Below are 17,307 nucleotides of genomic sequence, written 5' to 3'. Positions count from 1 at the left end.
AAAAAAATCTCTGGAGATTCGAAAGTAGGTGCAGTATATCCGTTTCTTTTATTAACTTTGAAGCATTATTGGAAACTGAAACCACTTCAGATGACTAAAAACCAGTCTGTTAAAGTGGGATGGGGAAAAAAGTCTCGGGTGAGATTAATTTTTAAAGTACTCACAGCTGGTAAGTAGATTAAGCTATGATAGTAGTAGACTGGTCTCAGCATCTTTATTTCATTTTTAGGTTACAAATGTTGGTCTTTATGAGAATATCTTAAGGTTATAGACCTGGAATAAACTTACATGATGGATTTTCACATTAATATTTTTTGATTCTCACAGATTTGTTAAGGGATCATTTTAATAATGGAGATGTTTTACTTTGTGATATGTATTAAAGAAAGACTATATAAAGATAAAATTACATAATTTTTCTGAGTTTGACTTTGTAATGAATAATCAAAACAAGCAACTCAGAGGAATAAATTATATACAAACTAAAATTTTCTGCTTACTTTATATTGCTTGTAGGGAAAAACAAGAGAATTTGTTAGGTTGGTTCCCTTCTATTAGTATTTTTTATTTGCTTTGAGTGCAAGATAACATACCCCACTTTTAGATTAACTCAGTCTTGAAATATGAGTAAGGCGTTGGAAAGTATCTTGAACAAGCAGTCAGCAAATTCTGTTTTCTTAGTTTAGCCACTGACCAATTATGTGACCTAAGAAAATTACTTTTTGGGGGGGACCAAATTTATGCAGATGCATTTTATCATTTGATACTGTTTCATTCAAAAAAAACCCCTCATGATTATATGTGATATGTTCCATAATCAAGTTAAATCTCCATGTGTTGTGATGATATCTGTAGTATTTTCTAAATTGCTGTCTCATGGTCTATTGTACACATCATGCTACAGTTAACTTTCTATAGGATATGATCACAGTTTTGCCACCAAGCCCCTAAAGTTAATTTTATATGACCAGTTGGATGATTTTCAAGTAGAATTAGGGCTGTGGACCAGACAGTCCAGAAAGATGCATACATACATACATACCAGTATGTACTTGAACATGTGTAAAGATACATCCCAGAGACGTATAAAGCCAGGATAATGGAAACAGTTACTTCTTGCCTTGCATGACTTTAAAATTTACTATGGATTATTTAGAAACTGATAACATGTCAAAATGCCACCTGAGATTCCTTCAGCAGCCAAGGGGTAGCCTTAGTCCTAAGGGCAATCATTTTGGAAGTTTGAATAGCCATTTCTTTCTCCAGGGAATCATCCCAACCTAGAAATCGAACTCCAGTTCTCCTGAATTGCAAGCAGATTCTTTACCATCTGAGCCACCAGAGAAGCCCTCAGAACTACAATGACATAATCATAACTATTAATGAAATATATCATCATTTTTCTCTTCTAAAACATAAATTATTTTGTGCTGGTTTTCACTTAATATTATAAATACAACTAATATATTACAAGTATATGAATTTTAAAAGTTACACAAAGTATAGAAAATGATTACTATTTTTTCATTATTTCTATATTACTCATATAGTCTCTAAAAATTGATTGGAAGATTTTTGTTCTAATTTTTAGCTTTCAGTTCAGTTCAGTCCCTCAGTCGTGTCCAATTCTTTGCAACCCCATGGACGGCAGCACACCAGGCTTCCCTATCCATCACCAACTCCTAGAACTTTCTCCAACTCATGTCCACTGAGTCGGTGATGGCATCCAACCAGCTCATCCTCTGTCGTCCCCTTCTCCTCCTGCCTTTAATCCTTCCCAAGCATCAGGGTTTTTTCCAATGAGTCAGTTCTTCACATCAGGTGGTCAAAGTATTGGAGTTTCAGCATCAGTCTTTGCAATGAATATTCAGGACTGATTTCTTTTAGGATGGACTGGTTGGATCTCCTTGAAGTACAGGGACTCTCAAGAGTCTTCTCCAACACCACAGTTTAAAAGCATCAATTCTTCAGCACTCAGCTTTCTTTATAGTCCAACTCTCACATTCATACATGACTACTGGAAAAACCATAGCTTGACTAGATGGACTTTTGTTGGCAAAGTAATGTCCCTGCATTTTAATATGCTGTCTAGGTTGGTCATAACTTTCTTGCCAAGGAGCAAGCATCTTTTAATTTCATGGCTGCAATCACCATCTGCAGTGATTTTGGAGCCCCAAAAAATAAAGTCTGTCACTGTTGCCCCATCTATTTGCCATGAATAATGGGACCAGAAGCGATGATCTTAGTTTTTTCTGAATACTGAATTTTAAGCCAACTTTTTCACTCTCCTCTTTCACTTTTATCAACAGGCTCTTTAGTTCTTCGCTTTCTGCCATGAGGGTGTGTCATCTGCATATATGAAGCCATTGATATTTCTCCCAGAAATTTTGATTCCAGTTTGTTCTTCATCCAGTCCAGCATTTCACATGATGTACTCTGCATATAAGTTAAATAAGCAGGGTGACAAAGTACAACCTTGATGTACTCCTTTCCCAATTTGGAACCAATCTGTTTTTCCATGTCCAGTTCCAACTGTTGCTTCTTGACCTCCATATTTCTCAGGAGGCAGGTCAGGTGGTCTGCTATTCCCATCTCTTTAAGAATTTTCCAGTTTGCTGTGAACCACACAGTAGGCTATCTGCATTCCCTGAAATAGTCTATCCAGCTTCATAGCATCTGTTAATATATAGGTATTAGAAGTCTCCATATCATGTAGTGGGAAGAAAACACATGTTCACAGCGTTAGATTTCTATTTAATATCATGCCTATGTAATAACTTAATTTTTTTGACATTTTCTGAACTTACAAGGATTTTTCACTACCATGAGGTTTCCCACCCCACTCCCAAAACTGTAGGTAAAGAAAATGGGATTCAAAATGAAAACTGCTGTTTTGTTCTGAACACCCTCTATCCTTCAAAGCCTGGTTAAGCATACAACCCAAAGAAGAATTCATGGGTAAAATACTCTGCCATAAATCTCTATTGTTTTGGCAAAAAGACAGAAATGGTTTGACACTGAGACCAAAATATAAAGTCTGGTAAGGCACATTCTTCAAAGAAACACTGAGAAGAGAACGGAAGTTCACTTAGGAATGTAGTCCAAAAACATCACCAACTGCATCTGGTGATCATATGCCAAATCCCGCCATGGTGAAAAATTACTTGAAGTTGATCCTGGTCAGTTGTTTACAAATGTTCCCTTGATTCCTGTGTTGTCCCTACAAGTTTACTCTTGAACAGATCTCTTATTCTATTGACCTGATCTTATGCTATATCAAATCCAAAGTCATATATTTTACCCTAATTCACTTAGTAATAATACAGTTTTGTATCAGACGGCATGAAATTTTCTTCCTTTCTGGTCCGTCACCTGAATGTGGGTCTAATGTACTTCGTGTTTTGGGTTTTGTGTTTTTTTTTTTTTGTAATGTGTACCTCATTTGGCACACGTAGAGATAATTCATTCATTTCTCCATTTGGGGACTTTAAAAATCAGGATTATGCTTTGTCTCCTTGTTCCATTGTTTCCTGGAATGCTTAAGCACCTCTAGAAAACTGGGTCGCTTGTTAGATTGAATTGAAGAGCCTTAGGGATCCATTTTCCAAGGAAGTCTATTGGGTCTGCCTCCTCTACCCCTTTAGGCAGTCCAGTAATTCTGACATGCTAGTTCAAAACAGTATCTTAAAACTATTATACCTCTTCTGGTACGGTATATCTTTCATTTTGAACAGTTGCTTTATCGTTAGATTAAGCTTAAGTGTCTGGGAGCATTATTTGATGTTCTTTATTTTTTGCTTTAGAGTCAAGGTTTACTGCTTGTTAATTTCAAATAAAAAAGGAAATAAATACCAAAATAAAAAAAAAACAGCCTGTTGCCACAGATCTAGTATGTAGTAGATTTATTCTTTTCTAGAGAAGCTTCCTTGAAAATGTTAGACAAATGTTTGTGTCTGTCTTTGCCATTTATTTTTACCTCCTATATCAGGAAATTCTTTCTGTATCAGATCTTTTTCTTGATGTTTGGTGTTCTACAGAATCAATTGTACCTGTGCATTTTGCTTAAGCCTTTCAAATGTCGTGATTCCATAGAAATATTTAGGGCAGCATTAATGGGCTATCACTGATACATCTTTTAGCTGGCTCCAACCTGTCTTCTCTCTCACCTCCATTTGCAGTGTTTAGGTACATGGTCATAGAGATCACAGAGAAGGCGGTGGCACCCCACTCCAGTACTCTTGCCTGGAAAATCCCATGGATGGAGGAGCCTGGTAGGCTCCAGTCCATGGGGTCGTGAAGAGTTGGACAGGACTGAGCGACTTCACTTTCACTTTTCACTTTCCTGCATTGGAGAAGGAAATGGCAAGCCACTCCAGAGTTCTTGCCTGGAGAATCCCAGGGATGTCAGAGCCTGGTGGGCTGCTGTCTATGGGTTCACACAGAGTCAGACACAACTAAAGCGACTTAGCAGCAACATAGAGGTCAAGTTGACCAAGCATAAATATTTGCTCTAATATTTTTTCTTAAATAATAATGATAATCATCTATTTTGACATATAGAATTTTTGCATTAACCAAATCCATTTCAATGTAAGGTATTTTATCTGACATTATAAATATACTTTAATCGAACAGAACTATAGCTCAGATCTTTAAATCACTATGGATTAGAACATCATTTTATAGCCAAACAGAAACATGTTCCCAATCACCAAACTTAAATTATTGTTATGTAGCTTGAGGCTTGTATTAAAATCACTGAATAATTGCAATCAGATTATTATAATCAAGTACAGGAACAGTAATTACAGGTTACAATCACTTTAAGCTGCCCTGGAAGTCCTATATTCTGAGAATATGCATATTAAAAGTTTATGTTAGTGATAAAATTAATGAACAGGACTGTAAGCACTTGTCAGAAGGAAAGATGTCTCATATCTTACCATATAGGGAGTTATATTTTCATATCAAGGAAAACTGTGCCTATATTACTTTTCTATTGCAAGTTAGATTATAAAAAAATAACCATTATTTGATTGTGAAACTGAGTTTATTTTAGTATCTGACTTTCATTAATTTACCACATTTTCTTATGATGATTAATATTTGGGTTTCATTATTCATTTTATTGGTTTAAAAAATGAGGAAAGCTACTTAAATGTATATGTATTTTGTGTTCCCCAATGAACTGTAATTGTACAGATCTTTAATAAAAGATTAAAAAGTTTAAAAGTTTAAAAAGATTAAAAGTTTAAAAAATATTCGTTGAATGATAAAGTCAAAGAAAAAAAAACGCAATCCTTTTCAAATGATATGATCTGGTCTTGAAGAGACATAAAATGGAAAGGTATTCAATATTTGCAGAAATAGTGTATTAAAGACAGGTATCTATGTTGTATTAATATTCTGATTAAAAGCCAACCCTATTTCAACTTGAATAATCTTGTTCCTTTAGTCAAACAATGAATATGGCATAGGAGATATGAATTATATTTTGATAGTGGGTATCTAAAATTAGAACCTGAAACCAAAAGAAGCCTAGAGCCCTAGGGGTCCAATCATGGGGAAATGGCTCCTGCACACATGTGCCAACCACTGAATCATTTCATTACACTTTCTGATTCACAGTGGAAATGGGGACCAGAGTGAACATACGACCGTAGAATATAAGTAGAAAATATATAGCTGTGACAGGGCAAGGAAGTCAGAAGGCGAAGGTGTGAAAAGGTTAAGTGTGTAGGTGACTTCCTCGGCATGTCACTCCAGTTCCTCATCCAGATATACTGTACTGCGGAGGCGAACTGCAGCGCCAAGTGAGAATTAAGAGGAAATGACAATCTACATGGACAAGATAGACCCGCAGACCAGGAGATGAGTCTCGTGCCAGGTTCGCAGGTTTTCTACAGCCACCGTGACAGACAACATAAGCCAGACAAAAGGCCAACCAAACACCCAGATGCTGCTGCTGGAAAATTACATACTGGAGCTCAGCATCTGGGTCTCACAGCTGCCAAGTTTACCCCATGGGTGCCTACGGTGTTGGCTCAGATACTGGGCCACATAGAAGGGGGTGGGCACCATGGAACAAGACCATCACCAGAGTAAAGGAGGAGGAGGTAGAAAGCCAAGTGTGTAATAAAATAGCAGGAAGCTGCCAATATGGTTTCAAAAGCATGAAACCATACTTCAGGCCTCCAGACATCGTGGGGACAGCAGTTTTTCCCTCATTAGTGTGTGCTACTCGCTCAGTCGTGCCCGACTCTTTGCGATCACGTGGACTTTAGCCTGCCAGGCTCCTCTGTCCATGAGATTCTCCAGTCAGGAAAACTGGAGTGGAGCGTGTTTCCCTTCTCCAGAGGATACGCCCAACCCAGGGATCAAACCCGGGCCTCCCACACTGCGGGCAGATTCTTTACTGTCTGAGCCACCAGGGAAGACTTCCCTCTTTAGTGTAGAGATATAATTTAAGGGGCGTTAATGGTGGGCCTGTGGTTACACCTTCTTACTGTGTGAAGGATGTCAGTCATAAAAGAAATCATAATTACATTATGGGTTACAAGGCCCTACACCTTTATACCTAGTGAAAAATACCTAGGATGATGGCTAAGCAGAATGAGGAGAGCCATTTGGTACAAGAGCCTATATCAATAGGGTAAAAATGTACTGAATCAATATACAAAACAGCATGTAAAATCCAAGATGGTGACAGGGTAATGAAGTGAGCATTACAGCCTCTGCTGGTTTCACCTCAGGATTCTAAACACCATCAATTTATAGCAAATATGCACCTCACTGTTCTCAGGAACCTGGAGCAATACAGATATGATGTGAGGCTTTGAGGGGAATCTTGTGCCCAGACTAACAAAGCTTGGTGTGTAGATTTCAGTTATTAATCAAAGAAAGCAAATCAGTGTTTTTTCCAATCAGTGTATGTTTCCTTTCAGGTGGTTTGTTTTCTTTCTGATTTATGGATTCAGAAATATCTTAGAATTATTTTATACATATCTTTATTTTTAGATTGTTTTTGGCTAAAAAATATATATATATTCTAACTCATTAATAGGTAAATGAGTAGATTGGGCTTAATGTTACTATATTTTTTAAGAATACCCTATTTAAGGAACTAAGCCGTTATTAGTCAAAAATATTAACACTGAAGTAGTAATAGTATATTAGACTGAGTATAACCAGAGAAAAATGGATTCATTAAACTTCTAATCAAAATGGTTATTTTTGTATTAGTTGTTCAGATGCAATCTTCTGAATTTCATTTCTAATATAAATATGTGGCTCTACACTTTATTTATTTTAATGCATTACATTTAAATGATTACTTTTTAACACATTAATGTCTCTGATTTCTAAAATAATTATTTAGATGTGTATCTAATAATGAGTAAAATGTGAATATTTGCTTAAAATATATGCTTTTCTAGTCCACTTTAGTCAGTAATTAGGTTTCTCCATAGTAGTATTATAATTATAATTTAAATAATATTAATAAAATAAATCTCCTCTTATGTGAAACCACAGCCTATACTCTTTTGTAACTGCCAACTTAGGCCAACTGTACTCTGCAAAGGAAAAGATTACATATGCAGTTTTCACCATTGCATTCCAATAGCCTTGTACCATGCCCCATGCCTGACATATAGCAGGAGCCCCATTAACAGTTTGATGAATGAATATGTCAATGTCTCTTATTAAGGATAAGTACAAGATTTTTATGTCTATAGTTATATACTGAAAATGTATTCCCCAAAAGAAGTTGTTCTCAAACTTTTCACAATAGGCCTCATCTATATTCTTAAAAAAATATTGAGATTTGCAGAGTCTTTTTTTAGCTATTGATAAAATAACCTATCTATATTAGAAATTAAAGCTGAAAATTTTCAAAAATATTTTAACAAACTCATTAAAGTTTAAAAAAATAAGGTTTATAGAAATAACAACATCTTCCAAAATAAGTAATAGTGAGAAGAGTGAAATACCTTAGTATTTTTACATATCTTTTTAAAGTCTGGCTTACAGAAGACAAATTCTCATATCTGCTTCAGCATCCAATCTATTGCAATGTTACTTTAAATAAAGTATATGAAAAAATCTGGACACACATAGATATACAATTAGAAATGAGAGAAAGAACACATTAGGGGAACTTATTTTTATGTTTTAGATCTAGGGGTTGAATGTTGGGTTCAAGGGTGTTCATTATAACCTGAATGAATGAATAAAAATGAGGACCATGTAAGAACCAAAGATGGCAGTGTGTTAAAAAACCAAAGGTTATGATTAATCTAATTTTGTGCTCCTGAACTCAATGTGTGTGTATGTGTGTATGTGTACGTGTGAGAGACACAGACACACTTTTTCAAGTAGTAGTAAATGATAAGTATGACAAAGCAAAATTAAACAGGATGCAGAGAGAGAAACTTAGGAGGTATTTTTATACTGGATATGCACGTTATGTGTAAATGTTTGTATATATACACACATACAATTCATATGAGACAGCATCAGTATTCTCATGTAACTGAATAAACAGAATGACGCTGAGTCGATGCTGCCATGTCTACCAGCACACTATGCAAAAGAGACTAATGCAAACTTGGTAGGCAGACGAGTGTGGGATAGAGTTGAGTTATCTAGGTTTACTTGGATAACCAGGACCAAATTCCTGGCTTTGTGTTTTTGCACAATACTTGCATTTATTTTTAAGATCTATGTAGTGAACAGTCCTATGAAAAATTGTCTCCTGTAAAGGTATTTTTGAGGCTGCTATTAAATTGCACCTCGATTTCTTCATGGGAATCTCAAGTCAGGGAACAACAAAATGATTTTTGCAAGAGAAGTATTACTTTGTTCTTGAGCAATTTGTGTTTTATCTTAGAGAGATGGGACTTATGCAACTAAATTTATGTTTTCAGTTTTCTTGGGTCCACTACAGAAATGCAGAGTTAACTTGGAACTATATCTGTAGCAAATATATAATCTTTGAATTAATTTTTAAACCATATTTCCATCTCATCTATTTGTATTTTTCTTTCTTTTTTACCCTCACTTTTAAGGTAATTCTGTTATTTTCTTAAGTAAACCTCATTTTTTAATTCTAAAAATATAAATACATAGAAAATAGCCATTAAGTTTATATTATGTCTGTAGCAAAAAAACCCAAAAAATCTGTTTTTCCCTCCATGCAACCATTGTGCTAGACTCTTATTTCATGTGTGTGTGTGTGTGTGTGACCTCCCCCCCAACAAGAGGTGTGACTCAACCAATCAATTAAGGTAACTAAAAATAGGCTAAACAAAGGCTCAGCGTAATGTGAAAATTTATCATTTGTCTAGGTGTATATTTGTTCAATATAGACTGTCAATCTGTATAGGAGGAGGGGAAAATTAACTGTAAATAAAGCCTCAGTTAATACAAACTGAGGAGCAGTTGTAGATGTCTCAATACTGAGAAATTAGTATATTCTACCTACTGAATGTCTCCTCAGAAAGACTTAGAAGTTCCAACTCTTTCCCTACAAATGGAGACTTCTCACAGCCAAGTTATTTTTTTTTCTATTAAATTTGTAATTTTCATATTTATGCCCTTTTCCTAAAACAGTAAAATGATTTTCCTAACCTCAACCAGAAAACACATTCTCATTCTTCAGGTTTTCTTTCCACAATGATAATAGTAATACTTTACATTTTAGGAACCCCATTATTTTCCTTTTGGGGACTTTCTTCTGAAGAACTCAAAGGCTTGCAAAGTGCTCTTAAGAAAGTTATATTCACGTTTCCCTTCCTTTGATCCCAATGATGAAATGCAACCACCTCTCTGGTGAAATACAGCCTCTGCTTATGACAGTGAATAACAATTCCATACAATTCACAAGAAATAACATACCCAATTAAAACTGCAAAGGGAGCTTAGACAGACAGACTTTAATTAGCAAAGCTGGAATGTGGCCAAGCAAAAAAAGTACCGTGAAAAGTGGTCATGACCTCATTTTAACACTCTGTCTTATTCAGAAGACCACATCTAGAGTAGCCCATTGCATCAGGCTGACTTGGGACACTGATTGATTCAGCCCTGAATAAATGGGAACAATGTCACATACTTAATCATCATATGCATTTATCAAAGCGGTCAAAGATTTTCCTCGGAGAAACTCCTCCATCAGTTAACGACCCTGTGCATGTCCATTCATGAGTCAAGGAATCACACTGGGGTTACCCTCCCCTTTCATAACTATTTTTGACATAATATATGTGCTGCTGCTGCTAAGTCACTTCAGTCATGTCCAACTCTGTGCGACCCCATAGATGGCAGCCCACCAGGCTCCCCTGTCCCTGGGATTCTCCAGGCAAGAACACTGGAATGGGTTGCCATTTCCTTCTCCAATGCATGAATGTGAAAGTGAAGTCACTCAGTTGTGTCTGACTCATAGCAACCCCATGGATTGCAGCCTACCAGGCTCCTCTGTCCATGGGATTTTCCAGGCAAGTGTACTGGAGTGGGGTGCCATTGCCTTCTCCTAATAAATGTGCTATCAAGTACCAAATAACACACATTCCTATATAACTTTGTAAGCTCAAAGGCCAAAGGAATTTCAATGTAAACATTAGGTATTCAGAGGCAGTCATCCTTTATTCTAAAAATAACTTTTCTAGAAATGTCAGAAGCTAAATATGACAAGTTTCTCAATCCAGTCACTCAGATCCGTTTATTTCATGACCACAGAAGGTAGAGTAGCAGGGGATAAAAATAAAAACAATTCAAGAGTGATAAGCCTTATATTGCATCAATTGTTTCAAACATGGCTCCATGATATTATTATTTGATTTAGAAAGGGTTTCCTAAGTTTCATTTGGGCTTCCCTGGTGGCTCAGATGGTAAAGCATCTGCCTGCAATTTGGGAGACCCAGGTTCGATCCCTGGGTTGGGAAGATCCCCTGAAGAAGAAAATGGCAACCCACTCTAGTACTCTTGCCTGGAAAATTCCATGGATGAAGGAGCCTGGTAGGCTACAGTCCATGGGGTCATTTTCTAAATAGCAAGGATATATTGAAATCTAATCTGTGTTTTACATTCTGTGTGGTTGGATTTTTATGTAATATTGGGTTTTATGCCACTTTTCTCCCAGAAATTGTTGTGGAAGAACATATTTTCATGTTTATTTCTTGAATGCTTCCATGACAAAGATGTCAAAGACAGACTTACAGAAAGCATCTCCAATTATGTCCTCTTTCCAGCATGCTGGTCTCCAACAATTACTTCTCTATTTCCCCATTCAGCAGTCGCTCTCCTGCCACAGTGGAGGAATGGGCTGGTGATATTAATGGTTGACATTTGTCTCCATTGACCTTAATTTGTGACTATTTTAAAGCGGCCATCCTTTGACAACCAAAGATTTTGTTTATGTAAAAGTGGACCAAGTTTTACATTTATATTTATTCCTTAAAAAAAATGTTTAAAGACACCTGTAGCTTTCAAAAATCTCAGACTATATAATCAACTGTTAAGAAAATTGATGTTAATGTTTTTAATGTTTTTTTTTTGTCTGTAGTGAACTTCCCTGGTGGCTCAGATGGTAAAGAATCCTCCTGCAATGTAAGGGACCCAAATTTGATCCCTGGGTAAGGAATATTTCCCTGGAGAAGGGAATGACTACCTACTTTAGTATTCTTGCCTGGAGAATCTCATGAACTGAACAGAGGAGCCTGGCTGCCTCCACAGTCCATGGGGTTGCAAAGAGTTTGACACAATGGAGCGACTAAGTACATGTCTGTAACAGAGAGCTGTTCTTTTCCCTTTCTTTCCAGCATTCCTTTCCCCTTCTGATAACAGTACTGGTTTCTCTGGGTGCAAGCGGTGCTGATCTGTACCCCTCCACTCCTATCAAGGATTTATGCCTGTGACTCAGGCCTGGCCGATAAGAATCTTTCTCCAGGGCAGCTTGCTATTTCCCTATGGATAACAAAACCTTGTAAGACTGCTGTCTTTGTATTGTTAAGCAGTCATGGTCTTTGCCACACAGTAAGCCTTCAAAGGATGAAGGGATATAAAGAGAAAGAGGAAAGACTATAGACACAGGGAAGTCCTTGAATCCAGGCTATAATGAGGCCTTTTGCACTACTCTTTCATGTTTGGTTGCCAAGCTCAATAGATTCTTCTTTAGTGTAATTTGAACTGAGTGAAGCCAAGAATATTGACTCAAATATCAAGTGGACTGTAAACTATGCACTATTAAAAAAATATGTTTTAAACTATTAAGAAAAAAACAAAACAAAACTAAGATCATGGCATCTGGCCCCATTCAGTTCAGTTTGGTCATGTCCAACTCTTTGTGACCCCATGAATCGCAGCACGCCAGGCCTCTCTGTCCATCACCAACTCCCGGAGTTCACTCAGACTCACGTCCATCGAGTCAGTGATGCCGTCCAGCCATCTCATCCTCTGTTGTCCCCTTCTCCTCCTGCCCCCAATCCCTCCCAGCATCAGAGTCTTTTCCAATGAGTCAACTCTTCGCATGAGGTGGCCAAAGTACTGGAGTTTCAGCTTTAGCATCATTCCTTCCAAAGAAATCCCAGGGCTGATCTCCTTCAGAATAGACTGGTTGGATCTCCTTGCAGTCCAAGGGACTCTCAAGAGTCTTCTCCAACACCACAGTTCAAAAGCATCAATTCTTCGGCGCTCAGCCTTCTTCACAGTCCAACTCTCACATCCATACATGACCACAGGAAAAATCATAGCCTTGACTACACAAACCTTTGTTGGCAAAATAATGTCTGTGCTTTTGAATATGCTATGTAGGTTGGTCATAACTTTCCTTCCAAGGAGTAAGCGTCTTTTAATTTCATGGCTGCAGTCACCTTCTGCAGTGATTTTGGAGCCCAAAAAAATAAAGTCTGACACTGTTTCCCCATCTATTTCCCATGAAGTGATGGGACCAGATGCCATGATCTTCGTTTTCTGAATGTTGAGCTTTAAGCCAGCTTTTTCACTCTCCACTTTCACTTTCATCAAGAGGCTTTTTAGTTCCTCTTTACTTTCTGCCATAAGGGTGGTGTCATCTGCATATCTGAGGTTATTGATATTTTTCCCGGCAATCTTGATTCCAGCTTGTGTTTCTTCCAGTCCAGTGTTTCTCATGATGTACTCTGCATAGAAGTTAAATAAACAGGGTGACAATATACAGCCTTGACGTACTCCTTTTCCTATTTGGAACCTGTCTGTTGTTCCATGTCCAATTCTAACTGTTGCTTCCTGACCTGCATACAAATTTCTCAAGAGGCAGATCAGGTGGTCTGGTATTCCCATCTCTTTCAGAATTTTCCACAGTTTATTGTGATCCACACAGTCAAAGGCTTTGGCATAGTCAATAAAGCAGAAATAGATGTTTTTCTGAAACTCTCTTGCTTTTTCGATGATCCAGAGGATGTTGGCAATTTGATCTCTGGTTCCTCTTCCTTCTCTAAAACCAGCTTGAACATCAGAAAGTTCACGGTTCACATATTGCTGAAGCCTGGCTTGGAGAATTTTGAGCATTATTTTGCTAGCATGTGAGATGAGTGCAATTGTGTGGTAGTTTGAGCATTCTTTGGCATTGCCTTTCTTTGGGATTGGAATGAAAATTGACCTTTTCCAGTCCTGTGGCCACTGCTGAGTTTTCCAAATTTGCTGGCATATTGAGTGCTGGCCCCATTACTTCACGGCAAATGGTGGGGGGGTGGTGGAGGGGGGGAGGTAGTGACAGATTTCCTCTTCTTGGGATCTAAAATCACTGCAGATGGTGAAGGCAGTCATGAAACCAGAAGATGATTGCTTCTTGGCAAGAAAGCTATGACAAACCTAGACAGTGTGTTGAAAAGCAGACACATTATTCTGTCGACAAAGGTCCATATAGTCAAGGCTATGGTCTTTCCAGTGGTCATGTATGGTTGTGAGAGCTGGACCATAAAGAAAGCTGAGCGCCAAAGAATTGATGCCTTTGAACTGTGGTGCTGGAGAAGATTCTTGAAAGTCCCTTGGACAGCAAGGAGATCAAACCAGTCAATCTTAAGGAAAATCAACCCTGAATATTCATAATACTATAGCTGAAACTCCAGTATTTTTGCATTATGCAAAATGCAAAAAGCCAGGTCATTGGAAAAGTCCCTGATGCTGGGAAAGATTGAGGGCAGAAGAAGAGGGTGTCAGAGGATGAAACGGCCTGATGGCATACTGATGCAATGGACATGAACTTGGGCAAACTTCAGGAGATGGTGAGGGACAGGGAGGCCTGGCCTGCTGCAGTCATGGGGTCTCAAAGAGTCGGACACAACTGTGTGACTGAACAACAACAAAAAACTATCCACAGTCACTGTGCTAGGACTGGTTATCCAGAGCTGCACTTCAGTGTCAAAGAGATGCTGCCCTGCCCTCATGATGCTAACAGACTTGCAGCAGGCGTAGGAAATGAAAAGAGTTAATAAGAAAATATAACATGTAAATTAAAAAAAAAATGAACATGGATAATGGAAAACAGAAGAACATACTAAGAAAAGATGGTCAAAGAAGCTTTGTGTAACATTTTACACAAAGTAACTTTAAAAATATGTTTCATTCAGATCCTTTAAGTGTAGTTTTAGTTTTTTAAAGTGCTTTTTGCTTTTACTGATAATTAACAATGATGATAACAGCCAATAATATTTATTGACTAGCCCTATTGTTATCACTGGATGACTTTTCTATCTTTTATCCTGTGTAAACTTCAAAATCATTCTGTAAGGTAAAATTATCATTATCACAATATTACAGTTGTGGGGGAAAAAAAAACATTCAGATATTAAATACTAGCTAGCCATCAGAGGAGACAGTGCTTGATCTCCATAATTTCAGAGTGGGCATACTTCACCACATTTTTACCAATAAATTTCAAGCACTGCAGATATAAATAATGTAGAAAGAGAAAAATCTGTCCTCTCTTCATATTGTATTTTCCATTGAGATAAACATTCTTAAGGACCGGGTGCATGCATTGTTTTCCTACACGTGTGAAACGATATTCTTTAATAGCTCATCACGTTATTATACAAACCTTGTATTCATAAGACATGCCTGCAACTCACTTTCTCCCAAATTTGAGGTAGTTTTTTTTTTTTTTTAAGTTTTATCCAACTTGAATTTTTTTAAAAAAACTACACGAAGTTATATACAATTAGACTATTCTTTCTTTATACATCCTTCTAGCATATAAAGGTCATATACTTGAGTTCTTACAGTGCTAAAACTTTCTCTACAATCATTCTGCATCCTAACTAGTGCTTTCCTAGCCAACTTTGGCCTACTACCTCAGCATCAGGAAGTAAGTTTACCCAAAGGCAACAAGGCTTTGGAATTAAATAGAACTTTTCAACTTGGAAGATCATCATCTTCATTGATTCCCAGTCTTTCCCGATCTTTCAATTATTAAGTGCATGGAGGTAGATTTACCTTCAATCCCTTAGACTGCATGAAAGAAGGAAGTATGGGAACCATAATTACTTATAGTCCCTACAGTGAGCCACTCACACATGCTGGGCCCTGGAGACTCAGTATCAGATACAGTCAATGAGTTTCAAGCCTCCAGAAACTCCATTTAAAGATAAGAGAGTACCATGTTCCTACAATTTGTAATTTTGCCCATTGTATTTACTAAAATTCAGAGAAAGAGGCATGAGGGTAGTGTTACTACTCTTTTCCCTTTGTCTTTTTGTGACTGGGACTAAAGGTACTGGCAAAATATCTTTAAAGAATGAGTGAGGACAATTTTAGTTTTCCTTAGTTATACTTAAATCCAAAGAGCCCTTCCTGTGTCAGTAATGAGTTTGATTTGAGGGAAACCATGTTTCATCTTGGGTGGCCAAACCAAACGTTCTTGGATGTCTGCTGGCCTAGAGGTCATTAAGTGCAAGAATTCATTGCAAAACTCTCAAGGTTGCAACTAAAGCAATACAAAGCCTTGGACTGCCAGGGACAGACAATTCTCTAAGATGGGCACATTGTGCCAACCAACAGAAGCCTCAGTATTGCTTTCCCCACAATCTTGAATTATTCAAGGCTTCAAGATTATAATTGTTACTCAGTTTGTGAGATTCAATCTGTATACTTGGGTTGGGGGCAGGGGGCGCGGGAAATCAGTCACTGCTTCCATTGCTCTCACCGTGACAATTTGAAATCTTCACAGGTATGAGGTCTTAGATTATTTTTCCCATGAACTCTCCGGACCCACTTATTTCATTTTTAAGGGCAAGCTAACGAGGAGCACATCACATCTATATTGTCACATGCAGCTTCTTTGATAAAACCAGCTCAGAAGGAAAAAGTGCCCGCACAAATGCATCCATGGTCTCAGAGGCAACCTGGAGGACCTTAGCGTGTCATGATATGAGCATCATTTTTCCAGTTCGTCCAGACCTTACCATTTAAATATCCCCTTATTTATTTCAGTGATTTATTAAACTTACTATGTACCAGGCAAGAATATGTATACTATCTCTTGTCAGCATCTCAGTGAGCATAAGGTAAGTAGTACTATCTTCTTTTCATAGGGGAGAAATGAAAACCTTAGTTATAGAAAAGATAACCTTAGTTATAAGGATACATAGTTATTATACAGGGGAAAGGGGAAGTCCCAAGTCCATATGTAATCAAAGATGCCACCACACCACCCACCTACTAGAAGACATATAGATTCTAGTCCCAAAAGGAGCATTGCCTACTTGACTGTCTATAGAAAAACAGAATCTCTCCAAAGATCTTACATGTTTCAGTTTTAAGTTCGTGGGCTAGTAGAGACTCATTACTACCTACATATCCCAATTAAATGAAACTGGAATTTTAAGCATGTGGTTACTCTCATTCGATCCAGTACTCAGAAGAACAGAGCAGAATTGAAAGCACTGGTATTCCAAATGCCTGCCCAGTACTAGCCACTTCTCTGACCATGGACCTCAGTGCCTGCATGTGTAAGATGAGGTAGCAGACAGGAATCTGAGTTGCAAAGACCCTCTCCAAACCTAAATATAAAGTTTTAAGTCAGGTTATTTTCATCTCATACAACTGGACAGTCTATCAGCCCTACTTCTAAATCTGCAGATAGCAGCAGGAAGAGAGTAAGGTTGTAGGGGATTAAATTATATCCACTCCTACATTCTATGAGTTTATGGATCCATATTAAAGAACAAGATTATTGCACATATTTGAGCTAGTTTCTATAAACAAGCAAAAATCAGGGTGATAGGATTTGCCTCTATTAGAAAGACTAAGAAATAAGGAAACAACCCATGATCC

The sequence above is a fragment of the Bos indicus x Bos taurus genome, chromosome 7 (assembly GCF_003369695.1).
Source record: "Bos indicus x Bos taurus breed Angus x Brahman F1 hybrid chromosome 7, Bos_hybrid_MaternalHap_v2.0, whole genome shotgun sequence".
In the NCBI taxonomy this organism is placed as follows: Eukaryota; Metazoa; Chordata; class Mammalia; order Artiodactyla; family Bovidae; genus Bos; species Bos indicus x Bos taurus.
Note: the sequence above shows the minus strand (reverse complement) of the source record.